Source organism: Cavia porcellus, unplaced genomic scaffold (assembly GCF_034190915.1).
Source record: "Cavia porcellus strain 051 isolate PalLab524CR breed Dunkin Hartley unplaced genomic scaffold, mCavPor4.1 scaffold_19, whole genome shotgun sequence".
In the NCBI taxonomy this organism is placed as follows: domain Eukaryota; kingdom Metazoa; phylum Chordata; class Mammalia; order Rodentia; family Caviidae; genus Cavia; species Cavia porcellus.
In genome coordinates, this window is record NW_026947502.1 from 45498096 (window position 1) to 45524812 (window position 26717).

Genomic DNA, 26717 nt, shown 5'->3' on the forward strand with positions numbered 1-26717 from the left:
TGATGAGGGCACAGTGGAGCTGCCAGATGGATGCAGATGCATTTGCGACATGACTCCAGTAAGTTGGGGCACTTTTGAGCACCTCATCTTTAGAGAAGTCTGGAGGCCCCTGTTGGTTTGGACTGCCATCCCAACTGCGTAGATGGAGCTACAAATGCTTATTTTATTTTATTTTTTTCTTCAGTACTGAAGATCAAATCCAAGACCTCTCACTGAACTACATTCTTACCCTCTCAACTGTTTTCAGATGGAATCTACTGAGTTGCTTGGGATGGTGTAAGACTTTCTATTCTTCTGCCTCCGGCTGCCAGGGAGGTGGAATTGTAGGAGTGGCTACCACTGGATTCCTTGATTTCTTAGTGGGAAACTTGTCTGGTTGTCCTCTGCATTGTCTACATTTTAAAGTCATGAATTTTAGTACCAAATGATGAACTTCTGTGTTTATTGCACAATGGTGTCTTACACCCACTGCTTACTCTCCTGGGCATCACAAACTCGGTGTACTTAAAAGTGGACTGATTATCTCCTGCAAAACTGCTCTGTTCACAGTGTTCTAAGACTCTGGGGACAGCTACTCTAGCTTTCTAGCTGCTCAGGCCAGAGACTTTGGAGTTACTCTTAACTTTTTAAACTTTATAGTGAATCCACTACTAAATTCTGTTTTCTCTATCTTTTTGATTTTTCTACAATCCAGCCATTAGCACTCCCTTGCAATATTGTGATATTCTCTAACTAGAATCCTTGCAGTCTGTTATGTTTCGGTACTTGGCCCCAATAATCCTGTTTACACTTATCTGCAGTGACTCCTGGTTACTCAGAGTAAAACCCAAAGTCCTTACAGTGGTACAAAAAGTTGTACCTGACTTAATCCCAAACACCTCTCTGCCTCCTGCCTCTTCTCCTTTTTTCCCTTAGGTACTCAGCCCCAGCCCATGTTAGCTGGAGGATGGGAACCTGTTCCTACTTTATTGTTTCAACAGGGATTGTTCTCTCTTGCTGAAGTACCTTTCTCCTAGATGTCCATGAGGCCAAATCCCTTCCTTTTGAGGGTCTTTATTGAGCTATGGTCTTGCAGGTAAAGCAAGGTGTATCTCAGAGCCACTTTTTTTTTTTGAAGTATCCCCTTTTAGCTCCCCTATTTTGCTCTACATTTTCTTGTTTCAGGGTACCTTGCATTCTTTTCTATATTATATAATATTTATTATGTCTGTGGATTGCTGTCTTTCTTTCCTTTCTAGAAAGTAAGTTTCTATGGATGGAGGTTTTGTTCTGTTGTTGTATTATAAGTGCCTAGTACCTTGTGCCTTCAATAAATGGATTTTATAAGTGTTCCTTCTGATAAGTGTGAGAGGTTTTTTTTTTTTTTTGGAAGTGGTTGTTCCTTGGTGACACATATAGGGCAAGAAGGCTTCTCTGGGGGTGTATCTATATGCCTACAGAGGAGCTGGATCTCTTTTGTTTTGCTTCTCTCATTCCCTTTGTCTCTCTATCCAGGATCCATTGCTTGACAAAGATACAGTTGTTCAGTACAGAGCTGTTTCATGATTGCAGATGGTCATTAGATTTTTAGCATGGAGTGTTGGAAGAGACTTGCTCTAATGACAAGTAATATGCTATTCTCTTTCCCAGCTTGGGGAAGGTCCTGTGTCTGTTAACTGAACATTTGTCAGGTATATGTCACAGGACTCACCATGATTGGTTCGTTCACTCACCTGTGTTAGCTCTTAGGAATGGCCAGTGTCATGTTGAAAATCTGCCCAAGCCTCCAGCCAGACAGCTAAGACATTTCAGATCTTCATCTCGGGTCCTCAGATCTCAGGGTTTTCTTGTTGCTTATGTAGTATAGTGGAATATGTGGCTGTGACAGGCACACATTGGTTTGGAGTTTGAAGAGAAGAGACATTGTGTCATTGTGTGACCCTTGGATGGGGCTTCCAGCAGTACAGTTTAAATCAGAATTGCCTCATGAATATTTTACTTTAATGGAGAGTTATAGATATGCTTCTTTTGGTCTTATTTTCAAGTATCTGCTGTAAGAAAACATACCACGAGTGAAAAACATACTCATATTCTTGAGAAAACCAACAAGGTAGCTATGACTAATCCTGTTTTGTGTGTCCTCACACAAAACAGAGACCCAGAATATGAAGGAAGCTGCCCAACCACCCACTGGGCAGTGAGGGGGCTGGACTGGAGATGCAAAGCATAGGCTTTATAGTTTGCAGCCGAGCCGCCTTACCTTCCCCTCTAAGGCTCAGTGCTAGAAAGATAGGAGTGCTGGTGGGAAAGGTGATAGCTCTTAAGGACACCGCTTTCCACACACTTGTTGTGTTGCTGGTAGGTATCACATATATTGACTGCTGGGAATGGTGGGGGGGGGGAGAGGCTGGCACAGTGCCTGACTGTGATAAAGGTTAAGGCATTTCCCATACTAATGATCTGTTTGGCCATGTCTGATCTGAGTGGTAGTGGATCTGAGTGGTAGGAGACTTGAGGGGTCATTGCCAGCCTGCCCTATTTATCTCTCATCCTAGCTGTCACCACACATACTAGCTGTCTGACATGTTGGTTGAAACCCAAGCTTGAGTGTCTCCTTTGGCAGGGTGGAAGATAACCACCTCTGTAGTCCTGGTGGGGCTTACCAGACTGTGGGAGCAACTTCTTGCAGGCAGGCAGTCTGCAGAGAACTACCAGTCTCTCAGCTCAAGGCACTCTGTGGTTCTCAGTTCAGAGTGGTAGTTGTAGGTCAGTGAGCTGGTCCCCAGGATGAATGAAGCTAGTCCAGGTAGAATATCAAGAAGAATGTGATCTGTGGTTAGAGTGGATGGTTGCCTTGTCCCAGCGGGGACCTCTCCAGAGTTCGAAATCTCTGTATGTCCCCCAGAGGGGATTTTGGAAGGAAAGCAAGAATAGTAAGGATGACTGAGGGCCAGGGAATTTAGACATGGTGCCCTAGTTTGGATTCTGATTCTATCCCTGTGAGTCACTGTGAGACATAACCATAAATAGGTGTCTTTGTTTCCTCAGCTTCCACTCTTGCCCAGGAAGCAGTCAAATTATACTTCCACATTGTTTGACATTAAAGGAGCAATTTGGTTTCTCCATTGACAGCTTTCCTCTTGCAATTGAACTGTAGGAGCTCGTGCTTGTGTCTGTTGGGCATCATCTCCTCACCCAAGACTGGGAAGGAACACAGGTGAAGGTTTAGCTCACCAGGTACCTAATAGTGACTTTCTGCATACAGGCCATGTCCAGAATGTGTGAAATGTGGAGTCTCTGCCAGGAAGTGTTGGGGAATTCGGAACAAGAACCACTCTGCAGGCAGTCATTCCCAATGGTTCACTGCAGACTGGCTAAGGCAATGGTCCTCGTTCAGGATTTGGAGCTTTCAGGATGGCCAAGTGTTTCAGAATTTGAGGTCTCTGTTTGCAGACTGACTGATTGAACTGAATTTTGTAGTAGTCATGAAGTAAGTGTGTTAATTTAACAAAATGGAAAAACAAGGCGTAGAGAGTTTGGGTTTTCAAAGCTACTCCATGACTACTCAGTAACAGAACCATAACCCTTTTGAATTATAAATCCTTGTCCTCTCCCTCTGCACTGTCTGTTGGTATCTGATTTTCTTTACCACTTACAAGTCCAAGTATTTAAATATAGGATGACCAAAAATTGTGTATTTTTTGTTAATTTTTGCAAGATAATATAATGATATAAAAATGAAAATTTTTATCAAATTTACTCAAATTCTTATATATCTTAAGACACTTAATATACAGCACAATGTTACATTTTGGGTATCTAGTCTCTTTCTAAATTCCTTTCGCATTATTGTCTTTCTTTGAACAATACTTTGCACTGTTGTGTTGCCTGTTCCTTTTTTTCTGTGGGCGGTATGATTTCAAAAAAATATCTACCTACTAAAATTAATGGTGAAGATGTCAGTAATGGATGTGCTGGTTTTGATATCCTCTGTTTTTCAATTATTTGAAAATAATTGACCTGTTAGCCTTGATGTAAATTTTAAATGATTTTTAAATTATCACTCCTTGTTTTGAATAAATAATAAATGAGTTCTAGATTGTTTGGTCCAGCAGATGCGTAAACACTTTATAATAATATTTTTCCTCACTCTGATTGTAGGATAGCTTGTTAAATGTTGGTCAACTCTGTCAACACCACTCATAGAATTATTATAATCATTGACCACTGTTGAAATATTTTGTTTCATTTTTTATTTCAAGTTCTGTTTTTTCTGTATTTTGAATAGCTGACAATAAGCTGTCTCTTTCGTCTTTCCATTTTATGACACAGACTTTTCCTGATACGCTATCATTTTGCCTGTTGTCAGTTTTTTCTTTTGCAGGTCTTTTGGCACTTTCTCTCTATTTGGTCTCAGTGTCCCAAATGTTTCTATTTTGCATTGTAAAAGAGCATCCCTGAGTTCTGGGGAAACATAAAAATTATATCTAATGTACTTCTAAGAGTTTTCATAGATTGTAACACAAAATTATGTTACTTTTCACAAATGAAATAAAAGTGACTTAGTGAAAGAAAATAAGCAGAACTTACTAGATTTGACTAGAAACAAACATCAAGAGCAAATACAGTATTCTAAATAAAAAAGTAAGCAACAAGTAGTCGATATAAAACATATCAGTGTATCTTGTGCAAAGAAAATTCGATGGCATGTACCTGAGTGATGCTTGGAATGGTACATTAAACAAGCACTGCCTGAGTGAAGCCTGGGGGTAAACCGCTAAATGGTTAACCCTGTATGTTCATTACGAAATAAAGGTACAAATGTAAAAGGTATAGGTGTACATTAAAAAGCGACTACTGTTCCTGGCACCCAGAGGTGATCACATTTTGAGATACTTCCTCTTCCTCATCACTCCTTGGCTAGAAGTAGATAATAATAACCTTTGATCATTGAAGGGTTGAATGCAGGAAAAGTGCTTGGGAATCATCAATGGTCAATCTGTCTTAGATCATTACCTGTGCATATTTGGGCAGGTCACTTAGGCTCTGGTAGTACTTTTCTCATTTGTAAAATAAGAATAAAGATACATACAACATCCAGAATATTGAAGACTAGATGGGGTAACGTGCTGTTTATCGGCAGAGTACTTACTCAGATAAGATGGCGTCCATTGGTGTTTGGTAAAGGGACTCTGTGTTGAATGCCTGAAAATTGGCCAAGTGGAATTGGCTGGATGGAGAAGGGAGGGCTTCTGGACTAGAGAGACTGGGGAGGCCCAGCTGGGGCTGGCAGGAGGTAGGTCTTCAGCATGGGATGGGCAGCTGGCAGCAGGCCTTGAAGGGAAGATGGTAGGGGTGACCCTTGTCCCCAGGCAGTAGGAGTCACTGAAAGTTGTGAGGAGATTGCTAGGCAGAGTGGTCCTGGTTGGAAGAGTTTTCAGTTCTCTGTTATTTTTGTAGCTTAATCGCAGCAGGTGGGACAGCAGAGCAGAACCCTTTGAAGCTGACTTCAGAGGCCCATGTGTCTCTGCTGGGCTCACTGACTTACTATCTTTCATCTCAGCTCTTATCTAGATCACTGCAGTTAATTATTTTGCAAAATATTAACTCTCTCCATGACTTTATAATGAGATTTCCATCATTTTCCAGAGAAAGCCTCCTGATTTCTACAGGAAACACTCTTAGTAGCAATATTTTAGTGCTCAAACAGTAGGGATAGTAGAGGGGCTACTATTGTTAGTGATTTGAAAAGAGGCCTCCTCTGGGCAAGCTCACCTAAGAATTCCAGGAGGGGTACTTTGGGCTTTGATAGCACATTGTGTTAGTTGGCTTTCTGTTAATGTGATGAAGTACCAGAGAATGACAACTTAAAAGGAGAAAAAGGTTCATTTTGGTTCACAGTTTCAGAGGCTTCAGTCCATGATCAGATGGCTCCGTTATGTTAGACCTGTGGTAAAGCAGAGACATCATGGTGGAATTGTGTGGTGGAACTAAGCTACTAATCCATGAGGGCAAGCAGAGAAAGTGATAAAGAGCCACAGAGGAAGGAGCCAGGGACCAGATATGCAGTAGATACCAAGATCCTGCCTCCATGATCTATCTATTCCTTCAGCTAGGCCTTCCTTCTGTCACCTCCCATTAATGCCATCAAATTATTTTCTCACCAGTGGACTATTCTACTGATGAAGTCGAGCCCTCGCATTCCAGTTACCTTGCAGAAGTCCCATGTCTGAACACATGAGCTGTTTTGGGTGAATCTTAGATCTAGGCCATAACACCTGTCTATTCTTCTTCATTAACTTGCTCATTGTTTGTACATGTCAGGCCTGGTGCTAGGCCCTGATGTGATGAGGCCAGCCAGGTATCATGGTATGACAGAGTATTGACAAGAAGGCACATACCTCAGGCAGATAAGGGGTGAGGGGCAGGAAAGAGAGCACCTGTGGCAGTGGGTGAGAGGCAGGCTGCCTGGGCTTATGTCTACTTCTGCCACTACTAGTCATAGGGTTTGGGAGCAGCTCTGTATTCTTTAATAAATCTCACTGTTTCCATTTTTATCAAGAAGAGACATGACCTTCAATCCAGTATTTTAACTTTTTATGCCTTTCTCCTATGTATTTATGATTCTTCTCTTTTTCACTCTGTGTCCTGTCTTCTCACAGGTCTTAAAGGCTGATTCTCAATTTTTCAGAACCTGACACTTTTTTCTTTTTGCAATGAGAATACTTGCTTCTCCAGGACAGTCACAGTAACTGAGATTGTAGAGCTAGACATGCCACTAGAAACCAGAAATGGGTTCCATGTGTATCCCCCTCACATCAGCCTCTGCTGGGAGTGGCTGTATGGGAAGCCAGGCATTAAGCATCTGGTTGAGCCTGAGCCCAGAACTGAGGCACAGTATCAAGCACAGCTTTGTGCTCTCCTGCATCTGGACTGGTCTGATGCACCTTGTTCTATGGGGACTGGGTAAGGAGTGATGATTATTTTCAGGGTGAGTGGTGAAGTGTGCAAAGGGCCTGGCACAAAGCTTGGCATAGCCTGGGCGTCCTGTAAATATGGAATTACTTGGATTAGCTCCAATCTTCTGTTCTCTAAGGGAAATTGGAAATGAGTCACATGGTGACGCAGCTCATGGAGATAAAATCATGAGGATACTTTTTAAAAAGCGGCAGCTGGTTAATGTCAGGTGAAAAAAATGAAATGTTGCCCTCAGACAAGGGTTCCCTTGAAGCAGAGGACGTGTGAAGAACCAAGTTCTCTGAGCAGATGTAGCCCACAGCAGAAATCTTTTGTAGGAGCTACTAATAAGAGGGGAGGCATGTCTGGAGCAAGGGGAGTGTATATTTACATAACATGGTATTTTTGGGTGATTTCGTGTTGCAGGGCATGTTCCTGGTTTTGGAGGATATCAAAAGCAAAAAGAGAGGAGGGGAGAACAACCCTCCTTCCATCCTTTATAATGTATGTGCCCATCCTGGGGCAGATATAGCTCTTACACCCCTAGTCCCAGCACTAGACAATGAACCCATTCCAAGCTCTAGATTTAGCTGTCTCTGAAAGCCTATCCCCCATGACTACATGAGGCATTGGGGAACATCAAGACACAAACCATAGCAACAGGGTTTGGCAGGACATCAGCAGATAAAAAGGACATGAGGAGAAACTTGTACTGCTGCAGTGAGGACTCACTTGCTAATATAAAGAATAGCTCCTATTTCTGTTTCTCTGTTTTCAAATGTTGAGCATCTCTAGTCATGAGGGAGATGTGACACAAAGCCACAACAGATATCAACTCTCTCTAGTTAGAATGGCTATAGTAAGCCCAATATAGTTGGTGGTACTTCTTAATACCAGCTCTTGGGAGGCTGAGAAAAGAGGATAACCTAAGCCTACATGTTCGAGACTAATCTAGTTAACCTTTCTCAAAAACAGACAGATGACTTATAGTAATAAATGCTGGCAAGGATGTCAAAAAAAGAGGAACTCTCTTTTTCTTTGGCAGTGCTGGGAACCTAATCCAGGGCCTAATCCCAGGCAAACTCGACCACTGAGCTAAACTTTAGCCCAAATTCATATACTTGGTAGGAGAGTAAATTACTACAGACATAGGAAATAGTAGGAGGCTTCTAAAGATGACCAAAATTAGAACCACTGTATTATGGGATGTGAGTGCAAAGGAAATGAGACCAGCATATGGAAGAGAAAGTTGAATGACCCTGCTTATAGCACCACTATTCATAAGATCTAGGATGTGGAATCAGCCTAAATTTCTTCAGGAAACCAGCAGATAAAGACATTGTGGTTTCTATACACAGTGGCAAGCTCTTCAGCTACATGAATGAACCTGGAGGACATCATGTTAAATGAAAGAAATCAGGCATAGAAAGGAAAACACTGTGTGATCTCACCAATACATGGAATCTGCAAAAGTTGATTTCATAGAGGTAGAAAGTAGAACAGTGGTTTTGCAGGAGTAGAAATTAGAATAGTAGTTATAAGGGCACGGGGGAGAGATTGCTCAATAGCTACAATGTTATAGTGAGAAAATAGTAAATTCTAGTGTTCTTTGGCACAACAGGGTAAATGAGGCTAACAATAATGCATTGTGTATCAGAATAGCTAAAAGGGAGGATTTCAAATACTTACCATAAAGAAATGAACAACATTTAGATATGCTAATTACACTGATTTGATCATTACCCAGTATATCCATGAATCAAAACATCAGAATGCATATTGTAAACATGTCAATCAAAACAAAATCATTATGCATCAATCAAAACAAAATTATTACGTGTCCATCAAAACAAAATACAAGCACAAGAGAAAGGTTATATAAAAGGAAGCATCACAGAGCCGTTGCTGTTGGCATGAGGTAAGCCTTTAGACAGACCCAGACTCTCCTTCAATGCATGAGTAGAAAGCCTGGTGAAGGAGAATCATTTCTCGTAAAGCAACATCATATTCTACCTGCCAATAGCCCCGGTACTGGGGATTAAACTCAGGGCCTTCACGCTGAGCTATATCCCCAGCCATTTAACCTTTGCTTTTTAAACTTTGAGAACTCTTCCATTTGTGGAGTTCATTCTTCTTTATCTCTGGGTTGGTTGATCTTATCATCAGGAGTGTTTTTGTTTGGCTGCCTATTAGGTAATGTGGTTCCCTGTTTCTTACCTGACCAGTCAGTCAACAAATAGTTATTAGATAACTACTATGAGTCAGACAGGGTTTGAGGCACTGAGCATGCAATAGTGATCAAGCACAGAATCCTGCCTTCAAAGGCTTAGAATCTAGCGGAGAGAAGGCAAGGCACCAATGAATGTAAACAAGTAGAACGATTGTTATTCAGGGAAGTGAAAAGGGACTATGGCATAGCAAGACTTGGGTCTGATTTAGTCAACGTGAATAAGCAGAGGTCTTTCAAGCAGAAATAACAGCTATGCTAAGGCCCAGCAATGACATTGAGCATGGTGTTTTTGAGGAGCTGAGGAAGCAAAGCCCAGGGTAGTAAGTGGGAAGTCACAAGGAACCAGGGAATGGTATGATTAGTCTCAGGGCTTTAGGGAGCTCAATTGGTAGAACAGCATAGGCAGAGGAAGTGAGTTAGGTAGATGACCTATATCTTGGGGGCAACCAACATCTGCCAGGTGCTAGCCAGCCGTGGGCATGAGAGAGACAAAAGGAGCAGCAGTGAGCGGGCAGGAAAAGTAGACCAACAGGCCTCTGGAGTCCAGTGTGTCTCAGAAAAAGTTGCTGAGAATGGCAGGAAAGACCAAGCTAGAAAAGTGTCTTTGGCTTTGCGTTTGGCAGGAGGATGATACCTGACTGGTGAGTAAACAGAGTTCTGAGGTGGGAAGGGTGAGCACAGGTGGAGCATCCAGGCCTTAAAGGAGTTCCACTGAAAAGGAAGCAAAGGAACAGGTGTGGCTGGGGCAGGGTGGGGTGAAGACAGGGCAGTAAGTGTGCTATCTAGACCAGGGACCATAACAGCGGTGCAGAGAGACTGAAGGAGTGAGCCTGGGTACAGTGCCCAAGGGCTGAGGAGCTGCACAGCTCCCTAAACCTTGGAGATACTACTTTTGGCTCTGAGAGAGGTCTACAGAGGTGACTGTGCAGATTGAAGAGAAGTTGTCAGTACAGAAGTGTCCTCTCAGTGCCTTTCCTCTCTCCTGCTCACCCATCATCTTCTCTTTTTCCTGTCTCTCTTAGCTCTCCTTCTCTTCCTACTCCTCCTCCTCTCCCACCAGTCCTCCTCCCTAGCACTCACTGGGATCTGTGTCTACCACCTTCCGTGGACAGCTCAGCAGTGGCTGGCTGATGTTTCTGTTTCAGCTGCCCTTAGCTGTCGGGAGGTTGGGAATGCCTGACGAGCCTTACGCTTTACGTAGGGAAAGTCATAATTGGAAAATGGAGAAGTTCTCTTAATGGCATGTAGGCAGGCCTAGAATGGCTTCATTTTTATTGTTTTCTGCCAACCTACCTTAACAGGAACTCCAACTGATTCCAAGGGCCAGGGGAACAGAGGGATCAAAAGCCATAATGCTACAAGTAGGCCTAGGAAAGACTTCAGCCAGCCTTTGAAAGAAGAAGTGTTTGTTTCTATCAACAGGAGGAAGGACAGGTAGGGTGTTGATGGGAATAGACCCCAGCTTCTTATGTGAGAGCACCCCATCAAGGCAGGCTCTGCTCTGCTCTTTGGGTGGGTGGATCAGGGTGTACCTTCAGGGAGACTCGCAGTCAGCTGCCTGGTCCTTTCCTAAGGGGACAGGCACAATAGAAGGGAAATGCTTCCTTTGACATGTATGTGCTTCAGAGAATGAAAACAGACCTTGTGGTGGTCTTGGCTGGGCTGTTGACCATGGTTCTGGGTGTTGCTGTCTTAGAACAGAAAATTCTTCTTCCTGGAAATAAAGGATGGTTTGCATTTTAAGAGATACTTTATCAGGATGGTAAACATAGAGAAAGTCAGAATTTATTTTTCAGTTTAGTGGTTTGCAACTTTTTAAAATGTCTTTTTGAGATAGGATCTCTCTGTGCAGTTCAGGCTGGCCTTGAGCTCACTTTGTAGCCTAGGCTGGTTTTGAACTTGCGACGATCCTCCTGCCTATTTCCTGAGTGCTGAGATTACAGGCGTGAGCTACCATGCCTGGCTGCAACTATTTTTTTTTTTTTAACACTAGCATTCTTTTTGGACACAAAACCATGTAGAGTAGACCCAAAGTATGAAACGAGCACACGTGTTGTTGTGCTATGTGTGAGCCTGCCAGTGCTTGCTTGGAGCCTGGTTCACATGGTCCTACTCTTGAGGGAATGCTGCATATACCACGGGGCCATGAGGCTCACAGAGGTGTGTGCTGTGAACATGGCATGTGTTCTCTTTACAGCCACATTGGTACAAGTCTGTGTCACCACTTTCTGTGTATGTGTACAATATGGACATAAATCACCCAGGTAGAGAGCCAGCAGTGTGAAGGGTGGGAGCACAGGATTTGGAGACCACCCCACCCTTCATCCCAGCCCTGGTGTCCTAGACAAATCTGCATTCCTTATCCAGTGTCATTTCCTGTCTGTAAAGGAAAGCAATCATATGCCTGCTCCAAGGGCTCTTTCTGATGGAAGAAAAAGAAGATACTGTACTGGGTGAACACTTAGCTCCTGTCTAGCACTTGCTGTACTTGGGAAACTTCTCTGAGTAAGAAAAGGTTATTGGCTATTTCCTCTTTTAAGGCCTTTGCCTCCAAATAGACATGTCTTGTGGCTGAGGAAGGCCAAGGCTTCTGAGGATGTTGCTCACTGATTGGAGCCATGGGATATCCATCCCCCCAAAAGTGAGTAGAGAGTAGTCCCTTCCTGGTGCAAATTTTAGGGAGCATAGCTCAGCAGGCGTAATGAGCACTGGTGAAACAATACCTTCTAGGTTTCGTGTTAGCATTAACATGGTAGGCTGGGGCCAAATCTCAAAGGTCTTCGTATGCCACATAGCTTTGATACTGTTCTTTAGGCTATCCCTGAAGGCTCTTAACCAGGAAAGCCTTTGCCCACAGAGAGGTGCTCACTATGTATGGATTGAAACCAACTGGCCCCACAGAAGGTTGAGATAATGTGAAAGTAAAGGCACCGCTAATATTTTTATTACCTCATCCACTTCATAAATTTTAGTGGGCAATTTGAGATTGTTTGAGATTTACCTTTATTATAGCAATAGAAAATGTTTTTTTTAGAAGGTGTTAAAAATGTAAAACTGTCGGAGGGGAAAAAAATCAATCGTTGTTATGCTACTCAGCTCAATCTTGTGTTTTTATTCTCTTTTCTATGCATAATTATTGTAACAGCTACCAGTTTGGAGTGCCTACTTGATGTTAGATATTATTGTAGAATTTTTATTAAAATGATCCCTAATGGGCACATTTGGAAGTGGAAGATCAGAGAGGTTTGGTAGTTTTCTCAGGATCGCACAGTCTGAGTCCTGCTCCTTACAGGTCACTAGGTTATCAGTGCAGTTCATCCTGACTTCTTTACTCTGTGTTGACCATAAGCATTCTCCCATTTCATTCAACATGATGTTCCTAGAACACCCTAAGTATTTTTCCAAATGCTGAACATTTAGGTACTACCCTTTTTATTGCTAATTTTATAAATACTGTTGTGATAAACACTGTTTACTTCTTTGGCAAAATTTTGTCTGATTTCCATATAGTCCTTTTAGGAAGAATTCCCAGAGGTAGAATACTTAGTCAAAAGATATCAACGCTTTTAAGTCCTTTGGTACCTGCTGTCAAATTGCTTTCCAGAAAAGCAGTCCCTGGTCAGTATCACCAGCTGTGTATTTGACGGTGTTTATTTTATCCCTACCCCATGACAATGGATATTCCTGCTGTAACCTCAGATGAATGTGAACTTAACTGAAAAAAAAAAAAAAGAAAAAAAATATATATGTAATTTTGTGTTCTTGAAGTTAAGCCATTTTGATTTCTTACGTTTAACAGTCTGTTGCAACATCTTATATTCTAGTAGAAAAACTGATATGAATATCAGACTGGAAAAAATATGAAATTAATAGTTTGTCAAAGGGTGACTATTCAAGGAATTATTTTCAAATTTAGTAGTTTATAATCCTTACCTTCTTTACTCCTGTTCTTTTGTGTATGTTACCCCTTTAATGTTAATTAGGTTGTTAAAATGCATGAAAATTCAGATGTGCTGACACTTCTACCTTTCACCTGTCATTAGTATTTGGGAAAGGCGAATACCCTCTCTGCCAGTGCTTTCAGGGTCATCTCATTACCAGCAAGCATCCAGGCAGGTTCTGATCAGGTTATCTTTGTGTGTAGGAAGAAATGATTCAGTGCTTCATTCAGCACGGTTTTTATCCTTAGAAGACACATTGCCATCTAATGTGATACTTTAGATTCTTTATGCTTTTAAATTCTTAGAAAAAAAATTGCTGTTTGGCCCCAGGTCATAAATATATGTGGCTTGCAAGTGGCTGTTGGCTCTGATAACAGAAACATGTGGCTTTCTTATGAGCTGGATAAGGACTCAAATTTCAGATAAGACAGAAATGGGTCAAAACATTTTAAAGCTTTTTTTTTTCATAGACAATATCCTTTCCTTGTTTCCTAAATCTATCTGATTTAGTTCTTTAGCTCGTTTTATGGACAAGCTCTGTGCAGAGAAAGCTGAGCCTGAGTCCCCAGAGCAGTGCTAGGTTACTGTGGTCCCCAGGGGAGATAGACAGAGTGCCAGGCACTGCCAAATCAGTGGCAAGCACCAGCTCAGTCCAGTTCTTGGAATTCCTACATGGCTTTTCAGGAGATAATATTTTACTGACAGTGGGTATGCTTCTTCTCTATGATCTGGGGTTTTGTCTGGACTGCTCTCCAGTATAGTGTGATTTCTTTCCCCATATAAGAAAGTTTCTCATCGATTCACTTAGACAATCCCCAGCCTTCCTTCCCATTTTCAGAACTCTCTACCCTGCTCAGTAGATATCTCCTTGAGCTCCCAGCCATCAATCCGGTGCAGCTGTTGACCCTTCCTCCTTGCTTGGGGCAGAAGTTTAGGTGGGAGTTAGAGTGCCAACAAGAGTGTGTTTGTGCCCACTGGGTCTCCTCCTCTGAGCATAAAGGCAGCACCTTCCTACATTGTTGGGAAACCTCTAGCACTTCTGCAGTTTTCTTCTTGCTTCTTCGTTAAAAATATTTTTTCTTTAAAAAGTTGTATAAAATTCTGTAAAACTTTTTATTCTTGCAAGTGACAGTGTAAGGAGATTTGAAAGCAAATAAAGTGATGAGAAAATATTTTGGGACAGGTTCTTTCTGGTCTATAAACTGTTCAAAAACAGTCTCTCCTTTCTTCAAGATTAATTTTCATTAAATGAATATGAAACACAGGCGGCTTTGAGACATTCTGCCTTGTAGTGTTTCTCCTAGTGTTACTGGGCATTACCTGCTTTGTGTCTAATGATTGAAGCGTAAATGCAGGATGAAGTTCTTGGTTTGCTGAGGATCTCTTATTTTCCTGAAGAGAACTTACTGAGTCCTTGTGTTTCCCCACTCCTTTCCCCCTTCCCTGCCTGCCCCCTGTCCCTCCTCTCCATTTGAGGTATGGACTTTTTCTTCCCAGCCCGCAAGGTACCTTCCTTTTGTGTTAACAGCCTTGATAAGGCTTCTCTCTTGCTTGAATTTCTGCCTGATTCTTCTGCCTGAGTGACCTTTCCCTACCCCCAATGCTTCTTGTCCTTCCAGCCTGCTATGGCCTGGCCAGCACCTTGTTTGGGTAATGTCTCTGTGTGTCTGCAGTGGAAGTCCTCCCCACCTGTGTCCTTAGGTGCCTGGTCCATTATTTCACATACACCTGCTCCTTGGCACTGGAGCTTTTCAAAGGTGTGTGTTCAGGGACATCAAAAGCTGCTTCTCTGGCCAGCAGCCTGAGTCCTATTGTGCCTACCTTTAAGCCTTTTTTTTTTTTTTTTTTTTTTTTTTGTGAGAAGACGACAAAGTTGGAAAGGCACAACATTATCTGTTTATGTTTTTACTTGCTTCCCTTAAGCAATGTGTTCCCTGAAAGCAAGGGTTCCATTCATTCATTCATTTGCTAAGTACTTACCAGATACCTGGTGGTTTAACAAATGAGCCCTTTCCTCACAGACCTTTCAGGTTAGTGAGGAGGTCTAAGTTCACCACATAACCAACTAAGTATGTATTACAGTACATTATTTATATTTGTGGTTTTGTAATGTATCTATTTGCAATATGTGTGCATATTGTATGTATGTATTATAAAGTTAGCTATAAAATGTTAGCTGTCAGTTTAATATATGACGGAGATCATTAACTTATAAAGACATCTTAGTGGGGTTTTTTTTGACTCACAGTTTTGGAGGGTCCAGTTCATGTTGATAAACCTCATTGTTTTTGGGCCTGTGTTGGAGAGTGAGTGGTAGAGCAAGCTACTTACTTCATGGCTCAGGGTAGAAAGAGGGAAAGGCAGAGACTGGGCCCCGCAATCTCTTCAGGAGCAGGCCTCCAGTGACCCAAATACTTCCCACTATGCTTTATCTCTTAGAAGTTCCACTATTTCTCAACAGTGTCCTGGCAGGGGACCAAGTGTCTAACACACAAGTTTGGGGGATACATTTAAGATCCAAATTATAGCACATAATTACTACCGCCAGCAATAACAAAAACTGTGACTGGTGTCTAAATTAGGTGGTTCAATGGATCCAATTATAGACTTACAACTTGGATGTGATTGTGGTAGGGCACTAGGGTTGAAGCTGGCCTTGGGCCCTGTAGCTGGTCCTCCTGCTCATATGAAATCTCATGGCAGCCTATCTGTCATGGTTTATGTCGGTGGCTCCCAGGCCTCATGCCTTTGAATTATGCATTTGTGATTGGTTCATTGTCTACTGCTTGGATTGATGGTGTCAGTGCTACACCCTCATAGGAGTGGGGCCAGCATACAATGTAATGGCAGGAAGAAGATGTTTCTCTTTCTTGTCGATTTCTGTCTTGCTGCTTGCAGCCACCATGAACTGCAACCCCACCATGCCATCCTGCCTTGAATTTCTGCTGAGTATGGACTGAAACCTCCAAAAACTGTAAGGAATAAACCTTTCCTTTCTCAACTTGGTGCATCAGGTATTTTGTCTTAGCAATGAGAAAAAAGTAACTAGGGCACTATCTAAGAACTGGGCATTGCTGAGATACTTACCAAAGAGCCCAGAGAGAACTTGTCTGTGGTCCACTGGATATGGACCAGGAGGCCCCTCTGTTCTATCCTCTCCCTTTATTTTTTTTATTTTATTTTTTCCCCCTGGGTAAATGGTGATTGTTTAAGAGAGAATGGTGATATTTTATTTTGTGAATTTTGAGTAAGTCTGAGACCTGTCCCATCTCATGACTGGAGAATGCCTTTTATTCAAGTCTACTGATAAGAAGCAGGTGTCACGTGCAGTGTGGCAAGGAGGGAATGGCTCTGTGGGAAGGCTTTTGGGAGTATTGTTGCTTGATGTCATTAAGGGGGTTTGGAAAACCGTCCTTCCTCTTAAGAATGGAATCAGACTCTTTTCTCCATGCAGAGTCTTTGTGGTGATTCTGTACTTGCACGTGGTGCTTGAAAGCCATGGACAATTTGCTGTGTCTTTAGCTCCTTACCTGTGAGGTACATGAGATTCACTCACTCAGTGAGGAGGGTCAGTGCCCTGTGTTGGCCATTGTTACCACACTGCCTTACTATCTTTGTGTTAGGAATATGTTCTTGTGACAGACTTACTCTTACGTTTAGGTCACAGTTTGTAACCACATAGGCAGCAAAAGAGGCAAGGGCCAAAATGCCACATATCCAGCTTCCCAAAGACATCACACCTTGGCAAGTCCACATTCCTGGAAGAAGCTGCTTGTTGCTTTTGCATTGCTGGGACTGAGAGAGGAGGGCTTCTGAGTACTAGCAGGTTCTTCTTCCTGAGGATATGGCTGTGCCTGCTTCCCTGCTGTGTGCGTTCTGCAGGTGCATGAGGTGCAAACCTTGGGCAGCAGGTGAGGGCTGGTGCTGGCTGCATGTGTGGTGGTGAAGGCCTAAGAGCAGGGTCCATATGTTTCCCAGCACAGCAGGAATGGGTGCTTGTTTCTCAGGATCGTGGTAGTATGAAGGCTGGTAATCTCACTCCAGAGGAACAGAAGGAGGTAGTGATAAAGTTTTGGTCCCACTGTCAGTGCCCACTGCTTCCTCTGGGTTGAATGTCTATTTCACCCCATGATGACTGTGCAGAGCCACTCCTGTCTTAGTTGGCCCTCACTAGTTAAAAGTTATTAAATAACATTTATAATAATTATAACAAAATTTAGTTTCTCTATGAATAACTTCCTATATGTTATAGCATTTCACTTCTAAGACAGTCCAAGGAAGTATGCGTAATAAGACAAAGAAGGGAAATAAGTTTTCAGAGTTGCTGCTTTAAGACTGAGCCTGCCTCTCTGATGCTGAGAGCAACTTTTCTGACATATACACACTGTCTCATCATCACAGAGAACGGGGTAGGAGACAGGAGACATGGGTTTGAGATACCTTCTGTCATGAAGACTGCCTTACTCTGGGACTCCAGTTCCCTTGTCTGAAAAGTTGGTTGGCAATTCCCCAGGGGTGCTAAGGGTCTGAGTCCAGATCCACCACTGGCAGTGGATGGTATCAGGTGCTCAGCTCCCTCCCATCGGTCTCTGCTTAGGCTGGGACCTCTGGCCAGTGGCCCCCAGCCCACTGAGTAGCTTACTCTTTTCTTGGGTCCCACCTGACCCCCACTCCAGATTGGCACTCTTCAGATGCACTCTGTGCTCCAAGCTGACTTCTTCTACAGCTTGCATCTGCCTGTCTTCTGATCAGTGGCTCCACTGTCCTCTCAATCTCTCCAGTGACTGAGCAAGGCCTGACTGAACATACGAGCTAATAAATGGTTGTTATATGAAGCTCTATTAGCTGAGAGCTTGCATTTCCTCTAAATTGTGTCTCTCACACATCTTCCTCCCTGCCCTGGGTGGGAGGTGTGGTGAGTGCAAGGCTCAGCAGAGCAGGTATTGGTGATGTAGATGGAGGAAGGGATGCACTTGTCCCAAACCCTAAAATGGTGGCTTTTTGGAGCATATTTTCTCCAGAGATAACAATATTCTGTGAGAGCACACCCTATGTTCCTCTCAAAGGGAAACTGAGATTGAAGCTTGATGCCTGGTTTTGGTTATGGGACTTGCTCTGTGAGCTATAACATTATGTGTTTGGTACAAAGACCTGTATTTGGGCAGGGGCAGGGGCAGTAGGGATCAAAGTGACATCAGGGCTCTTTTGCAGTATGATGCTGGTTAGCTATTTCTTGTTTCTTCAACTGTATGATGAACTTTTCTCACCAGATTTTTGTGAATATACTTAACAAGTGTATGTCCGGGACGTAATGGGTGATTAAACTTAAATCAGTTTATTATAGAAAAATCTTAAGGATAGAGAAAGAAGTAGAAGAGCACGCCTAATCCCCCATGTACCCATTACACCGCCTCCACAACTGTCAACTCTCTGCCATTCTTCATCTCCTTCCCCTTCCCAAATGAGGACATTGATGATGCTTTTCTTCAAGTTAATGTTTACCCATTCAAAGGTACATGTCTGAATTTACAGATGGAAGCACTTATGCCTCACACAATAGAGAATATCTCATCTCCCCAAATAGTTTTCTTATGTCTTTTCTTCATCAGTCCTTATGTCTAAATTGAAGGTGACTTTCATTCTGATGTCTTCCACCAGTGCCTATATTAGATGCCATAGGACAGGAATCAGCTGTAAGTGCTCCCTTGAGCCTGGCTTCTTTTGCTCAGGGTGACATTGCTGATGCTGGTCCATGCTGTTGAATCAGCAGTTCGTTTCTTCTTATTGCTGAATTAGTAACCCCTTGTATGGACGTACCACTGTTTGTTTATCCATTCACTTGTTTGTAGACTTCTGTTTTTTTTTTTAACTTTTAGCTATTGTTAATACAGCTGTTATGAATATTATGCAAGTAATTTTATGGACATGGGCTATTGGTGGTATGGAAATACTGGTGTTTAACTAGGAGTTGAATATGAGGTCACTGTGTTGAATATATGTTTAATTTTACAAGAAATATCACAGCACTTTTTTTAAACAGGTGATTACACCCCTGGTAATATAAAAGTTTCAGGTGCTTCTTGTTCATATGCAGTACCACAAAATGTTAAGATGCCAGTCATTCGGGAGATTATTTGATCCTACATCATAATGTTTATTTCCTTAATTTTCATGATGTGGACTATTTTCTCATGTGCTTGTTGGCCATTCATGTGGTTTACTTTCTGAAGTGTCTCTTTAAGGCTTACATCTATTTTATGGATTATTTATAATTTTACTATTGTGTTGTTGAATTTATTTGTATATCCTTGATCTAAATCATTTGCTATACTTTTGAAAAATTCAAATTTATTGAAATATGATTATATGCACTACAGTTCATTCATTCTGATGTCCACCTATGTGATCATTACCACCAAAATCAACTTGAAAAATAGTATCTCTACTCTGAAGGATTTCCATTCACTCTGTTCCAGGTAGCAGTGGCCCTGGCTTCAAGTTCTTGGCAATCACTTATCTGACTTTTTTTTTTTTTTACTACAGTTTTGTCAAATGCTTTTTCTGTCTCCACTGAGATGATCCTATGATTTCTATCTTTTTTATTTTTTATTAGTGAACTACAGCACAGTGGCTGCTTTCCTGTGTTGAGCCATACTTCCGTCTAGGGATAAAGCTCACTAAGTTGTTTTTGTCTTTTCCTGCATATCACCAACCTAGCATGTGGGTCTTGGTATCTCTTAGCTACTTTTGTCAATAATGATTTCCTGAGAGCTTTTTTGCATGTCACTTCATTTATTCTCAGAGTCATTCTACAAGATAAGGTGTGGTCCTCCTACTTACTATTCAGAGAGGCCAATGAACAGCAGGCAGACACTATTTGGAGGGCCAACATAGCTGTAAGGCAAATGTCAGTGTCCTTTCAGCAAGGGAAATGAGGGTTTCAGAGCTCAGCACCTTGTCGCCAGGTAGGATTGTGAGAGTCCAAGGAAGTCCTTTGTCCAGCATATCAAGGCCTTCTAGGATATCGAGAGCTTTGCCATATCCTGTGGCTCAATTTTAAGGAGGAAACTCAGTGCTGAAGCCCAGTTTTACAGTCATCCAGAACAAGTTCCTCATTACTGCCTTCTCATGCATGGTAGGACCCGGATTGGGGTTGAGAGCAGCAGGCTCATAGGAACCAGGGGAAGACTGAATGCTGAGGTCAGTCAGTAGAGCTCCCTGGACCAGGGCCTTCGCACAACTCAGTTAGTTGGGGAGACCACAGTTGTGGACCTTAATTTAAATTGGGTTTGTCACCTAGGCAAGTTGACTGATATGTCCTAACTTCTCCTGTTAACTAGGGAAAAACGATAATGCTTTTAGATGGATGTGAGGATTAGCTAATGTGGACCATAGAGCTGGTAATAAAGAAGCTCCACACACTAGGATAGTCAGGTATACTGACGCGTTGACGGGCTCCCTGTGTTCAGCACTCCAGCCTGTTCCTCTAGCACTTACGTTGTCAAGGCCTGCGCTCTGGGGTCTTTCTGAGCTTTTGGTCAGAGACAGAGAGGGCCAGACAAGCATAACTGTCAAGGCCCTTGGAAAATATTTTCTTGGCCTGAATGGTTGTTCCTGAGAGGCTCAGGGCAGCTGTGCTGGAGCAGGGGCTCCTCTTAGCATGCAGAGAACCTGCTGGGCTACTCTGTCACTGTGGTGAACTTCCAGGTACAACCCCATTCTTTTTCCCCTCAGGGAGCTTTTTGTCTAACTGTGGAGCAGCAACAGTGTGGTAGCCAGGTGCAGTGACACATGCTTATAATCTCAGGTACTTAGGAGCTGAGGCAGTAGGATCACACTTTGAGGGCCATCCTGGGCTACTCAGTAAAAGCTTGTCTCAAAAAATAAAAAGGGATGAGTATAAAGCTTAGTGGTAGAGTGTTCGCTTAGCATGTGCACCGGTACCCAATCCCCCAGTACTACAAAAAAGGTGAGAGGAACAGTATGGTGAAATCTTTTTTTTTTTTTCCCCATAGTAATTGCTGATTAAATGTTGATTATGCAAAGAAAAATTTACATAGCTTTGAGCCATTATTATGTATGCATACATGTATTGCATACATATCCATGTATTACATATGTTTATATTTGCCTGTTTGCATTAAGTTTTGTGCTGGCAAAAATGGATGAAGAGAGATATGCAATATTTGTGTTTCTATTGCCAGTGTGAGTTGGTTCACTCTCTTAGGAAGGCTGCATATCACCTTGTATCATCTGAGTTCTAATGACATCTTTTGCCTTTACTGTAAAACAAAAGTAGGGGAAAGAAGTATACATGGAGGTGCTCTTTCAGGTTTTATTTATATTAGCAAATATGAGAGCAACTAGATGCTAGTCAGCAGGGAATATTTTTAGTGGTTTATGGCTCATTTAGGTGATGATACAGGGTCATTAGAAGGTTTCTTAGTCTGTTTCAAGTTGCCATAATAGAACATCTGAGGATGTGTTGCTTATTAATATAAAGAGATTTATTTGGCTCTTGGTTTTGTGGTTGGAAGGTCCAAACAGTATGATGCTAACGTACTGGTCAGTACCCCTGGCTGGCTCACACAACAGGGAGAAGCACACGGGGTACTTCGCTTTGTAACTACTCACTTTTGAAAGAAGGTGATTCCTGCACCAGTTCACTCCTGTGATGCCCAGCCTAATCTGCTCTTTGACACTAGGAATAATCTGTTCATGAAGGTGGAGCCTCTGTGACTAATCCTGCTTGGCTTTACCTCCTAAGGGTTTCACCACCAACACACTAGGGACCACAGTGCTAGCTCATGAACTTGTGAGAAATACATAATCATACTATAGAAGCTGGTATAAGCCATGTAAGTTGTCCAACTCACTCATATTACACCTGTTTATAAATTGTATAGGGACATGACCTGGAAGGAACCACAAGCAGTAAAGTAATGATGAGGCTGTGTCAAACTTCTCCTGTAACCCTTACCTGGCATTTTACCTGTGTGCTCCAAGTCCTCCATTCTGTTTAAGGAGGACATTCGTATTTTCTTTATTTTATAGAGTAACAGACTGAGGCCTTAATCTTCTGATTTGCTCAGAGTCTGTGTCAGTGCATGTAAACACTGGGATATGAGATGTGGTGGATTAAAACTGGTGGTTAACTTAAACACCAGCTGAACTGTATCAGCTGGTGTCCTGAGAATAGATGGCTAACCTGAGGAAACTTGCCAGCATAAAAAGGAGACTTGGAGAGGAAGAGTAGCATTGTGGGTTCTCCTAAGTGTTGTTTGGAGCTGTTGGTTCTCCTGGAGGGGCTTGTCATGCTTGTTTACCTGATATGAACATACCTGTTATGATTGGAACAGCTCAGAACTTTATCAATAATAATGGCAATGGTTCACTTTTGGGGAGCTTTGGACCTTTGAGCATTGCTTCCTGGCTCCAGAGGGGAAGATGTGTGCTGTATAATCTGCAGGAGAAGCTTGTCATGCTGGCTTCCTGAAATGAACTTGGTTGTTTTTATCATTAGAGGAGCTTGGGGATCTCATTGTCATCAAGGATGGCTGTGGTACTTTTTGGGAGAACCTTGTCTTTATTTTGAGTGTTGCTTCTTGGCTCCAGTGAAGAATCCTCAACCTACTGACACAGATCCCTTGCCCCGCTGGCATAGACTTTCTAGTTTCCACGGCTGAGCTTTGGGCCTTCCCAGTTCAGATCCAGAAATAGACCTATATGAGTTATTGTTTTGGGCTCTAGGCCTCCAGTTGGACTCATGGGAGGCATTTTCATGGGCTCTAGGTTTGTTTTGGGGTGTTTTTTTTTTTTGTCTTTTTGAGGCAGTGTCTCACTATGCAGTTCAGGCTGGCCTTCAGCTCCCATTGTAGCCCAGGCTGTTCTCAAAGTCACAATGATCCTCCTGCATCAACCTCATGAGTACTGGAATTGCAGGCTCTGGCTCCAATGGGCTCAACGTTTCAGCTGAACTCATGTAGGTTATTGCCATGGGATCCAGGTCCATAGCTGGATTTTCTAGGTTTTTAGTGTTTGGACAGGTTTCCTGCACTCTTTGTATTTGACTCCTTGGGTGACCATTATAAATAATACCATAAGTTATGTGTCCTGTATGTAATTGTTTTCCTTGCAACCCGTGACTACAACAAATTTGGTATCAGGAGTGAGGCTGTTGCTGTGACTGTACCTGGCCATGTGGTTCGAGAGCCTTTGGGAATGGCTTGTGGGAAGAGTTTGGAAAGGTTCAGAGATGTTGCCTGAAAAAGTAGTGCTGGAACAGCTTAGACTGTTCTTGATGGGAGATTCTGGTCAGAGCTCAGAAGAACAGAAGACTGATAGAAATCCTGTTGGTAAAGACCAGGCTTGGGAGGTTTTTGCTGGAAAGAAGGACTGCATTGGTTGTTAGACTTAAGAGGATGTGTGTATGGCTTTGTCTGAAGTTTGCTCATGTTCAGAGACTTTGCCTGAGACTAAGATTAAGGGTGGTAGACTAATTAAGCTGGCAGAAGAAATTTCAAGACAGACAAATGTTGAGGCTGTCGATGGCTATTCTGAGGGGTTTTTAGTCAGGTTTTTGTTGTGAATCAAGAGCAAAGAGCACAGCAGAGTGATTTAAAATGTGAGTTTGACCAGAAAGACACTTTAGTAAAGCTGTGGACTGTGATGATAGAGCTGAGATCTTGATTGCTAAGAAAGAACAGAAGAATAGAAAAGATGGCCTAGGGGCATCGAGGGAGTGGCAGGTCTCCACACTTTGCAGCCTCAAAACTGCAAAAGTAAGACTTTGCTTTGAGGAGAAAGCCTAAAAGAGTACCATGTTCCAGAATGGCAGCAGAGGCCACACAAGGTTCTAAAATGGTGGCAGCTGCACCAGGCTCCATAATGGCAGAAGCATAGAGAATTTGTTCCTCAGAATCAGGTCCAGAGTGCTCAGCAATCCAGACACTTGACCCCTATAGCCAAGAGAGAGAATGACCTGGGTACTGCTCAGACTGGCAGTAGACCTCCGCATCATCCACATGGTGCTGGCTTTAGCTGCATACAGAATGCAAGAGCCCTGAGGTTAAAAAGACTTCTTCCCTGATTTCAGAGGGACTAGGAGGCCAAGCAGTGTGCTGCTGACAGGGCAATATGTGAAGATGTGAATGTGAAGCCAAAGGTGCCCTGGAGAACCCAGAAGTTTGGAAATCCATGAATGTGGATCATCTAAGGAAAGCTGCAAGGAGAGAGCAAAGTGGGCCTAACAGAGAAGCTGTGGAAGCTACAAACCGGAAGTGCCATGGAGGTGGAGTTGCTCAAGTCTTTTGAAGCTTATAACTGGATTGCTTCAGATGCTGAGTGTGGAACTGCAGGACTTAATGTTTGTCCTTCTGGATATTGGCCTTACTTTGGTCCCATTCCTTTGTATTCCCCTGTTTATATCCTTTGGAATGGTAACATTTATCTTGTGCCATTGAATGTTGGAAGTGTTTAACTTTGTTTTCATTTGCACAGGGGTTTACAGCTAAGAGTTTGCCTTAGATATTGGGGGAGTCTTGATATTAGACTTTAATGTTTCAGCAATCTACTAAAACTGTTAGGACTTTGGCAACTCTTGTTGTTGGACTAAATGCCTTTCCCATGAAGGGATGTACATGAGTCTTTGGGGTCCAGAGACAAAATGTTATGATTTGAGTCACTTCAAAGCCTCATGCGGTCATGGGTGGGCTTCTAGAGTTGGTGAATGACTCATGGTCCAATGCTGGGATTATGGGTGTACTATGACACCCAAGTGGGTGTGGCCTGCATACAACATAAGGCATTGAAAGAGTCTTCTCTCCATGCTCCTCCCCTTTGTCCTTCATTCTTGCCACTTGCATCACCCTGAACTGTTGCTTCTCTGCCATGAGCTTCTTTGCCTTTGTGCCAGCCAAGTATAGACTGAAACCTCCACAAATTGTGAGCTAAATAAACCCTTTCTTTCCTAATTTTAAGTGTCATATATTTTGTCCCAAGCAATGAGAGAAAAGTAACCAAGATGAAACTTCTGACTTGGAGTCTGAATAGGTAGTGTGAGGAGAATGGCAAAGTTGGACAGAACTTTCTCCTCATTCAACAGATACTGAATCCCAGTGTTATGCTAAAATTCTGTAACAGTTTCATGGACACATTGGGTTCTGGAGTCATAGGCATACTGCTTTCCTGGTTGGCATGACTGCTCAGTAGGGCCTCCATGCACTTTTCATCTGTACTGGGGACTATGGTACAGCAAGTTGGCTCATGCATTTTAGCTAGTAATTTTCTCAATATCATTTTAAAATCTAGTTTTCCTTCTAATGTTTTTTTTTAAATCTCCAATTTATTGTGGATGCAAGGAAAATTCAAGGGTGAATTGCTCAATATAGTAACACAGATTAAATAATCAAACTTGCATTGACACCAAAAGATTCATGCATAATTCAGGTAGTTAAGACTCACTGATTTAATTTATTAGGCAAAACTGTATTGCTGTGCCAAATGAAGCGTTGTTATGAATGAAGATGGAACAAGTGTCCAGAGTAGTGCTGTTTGTGGTAAACTAATTAAGCTTTGATTGCTGCCTGCAAAATACAAATGGACTAATTAAACTATTTTGATTTAAGAAGTTCATAATATAGGTGATAACCTATTCTCACTGCATCCCATGACCTGATTCCATTAGGACAGCTAAATTTGAACTGTTCTTTTGAATGAGGAATATTAATGATGGGAATGTCTTTGAAAGTAAAAATTATTTAATTCATAGTAATATAAAATTCGTGAGTGGAAACCCTCTCCAGATACAGAAGTTTCTGTCCCTTGGATTGCCTGCTTAGTCTTTGGCCCTGATGTGGTGATCACAGTATTTTTCACAGTCCTAGTCTGACTGGTCTCCTTCAGCTTGCATTGGGCATTAATGGCATCAGAGCTTCCCACAACCAAAGAAAGTAGAGCCTTCCTTTACCTTCTGTCCTCTCCCCATCACTCTGAAGGCACCAGTTCTTTTTGAAAGGGTTCACACATCATTTCTTCATGACCGCTTTCATGTTCCCCAAGCATCTCTGTTCTGTTCCCAAATGCCAGATTCAGCGCCAGTTGTGATGACCAACTTGGTGTAATCCTTGCTGACAAGGAGCTCAGACATGCAAAAGAAGTGATAGTTTCCATGCAGTCACTCACACACACACACACTCTCTCTCTCTCTCTCTCTCTCTCTCTCTCTCTCTCTCTCTCGGTAAGTACAAAGTTCAAACTTCAGAAGCAGTACAGTCAGCCAAAAAAGTAATCAAATGAATAAGCGTACATTTTATTTGCGGTATAGGCAATTAAAGAAATAAATCCATAAACATACATTTTGTTTGCCCTGTGAGAAAGCTACTTCAAAGGTATATGCAAGATATATGCCTTCTTAGACATTTGCAGTGTTGGCTCCATCTCTTGGAGGTAAACACATACCTCCATTTGTCTTATCTTTTAGAGCACTGAAATTGGCAGGCAAGCTCCCTGGGATTTTTTTCTCCCTTTTGGTCAGCTTTTTTTTTTTTTTTTTTTAAAACAAATTTTGCCCTTTCTCTGCATGGTCTCTGATTGGTCTAGAATCATATCAG

General features: G+C 42.4%; 1 protein-coding gene and 1 long non-coding RNA gene across 7 annotated transcripts in view; both read left to right on the top strand.

Annotated features, from left to right (window-relative positions):
- The window catches only part of Trappc9 (trafficking protein particle complex subunit 9), a 703342-nt gene that overhangs the window by 395728 nt on the left and 280897 nt on the right, over positions 1 to 26717 (top strand). The gene's annotated exons all lie outside the window — the stretch shown is intronic.
- LOC134471651 (uncharacterized) lies at positions 65 to 25079 on the top strand. Its single transcript, XR_010041184.1, has 2 exons — positions 65 to 9807; positions 24203 to 25079. It is a non-coding gene; the product is annotated as an uncharacterized LOC134471651 (long non-coding RNA).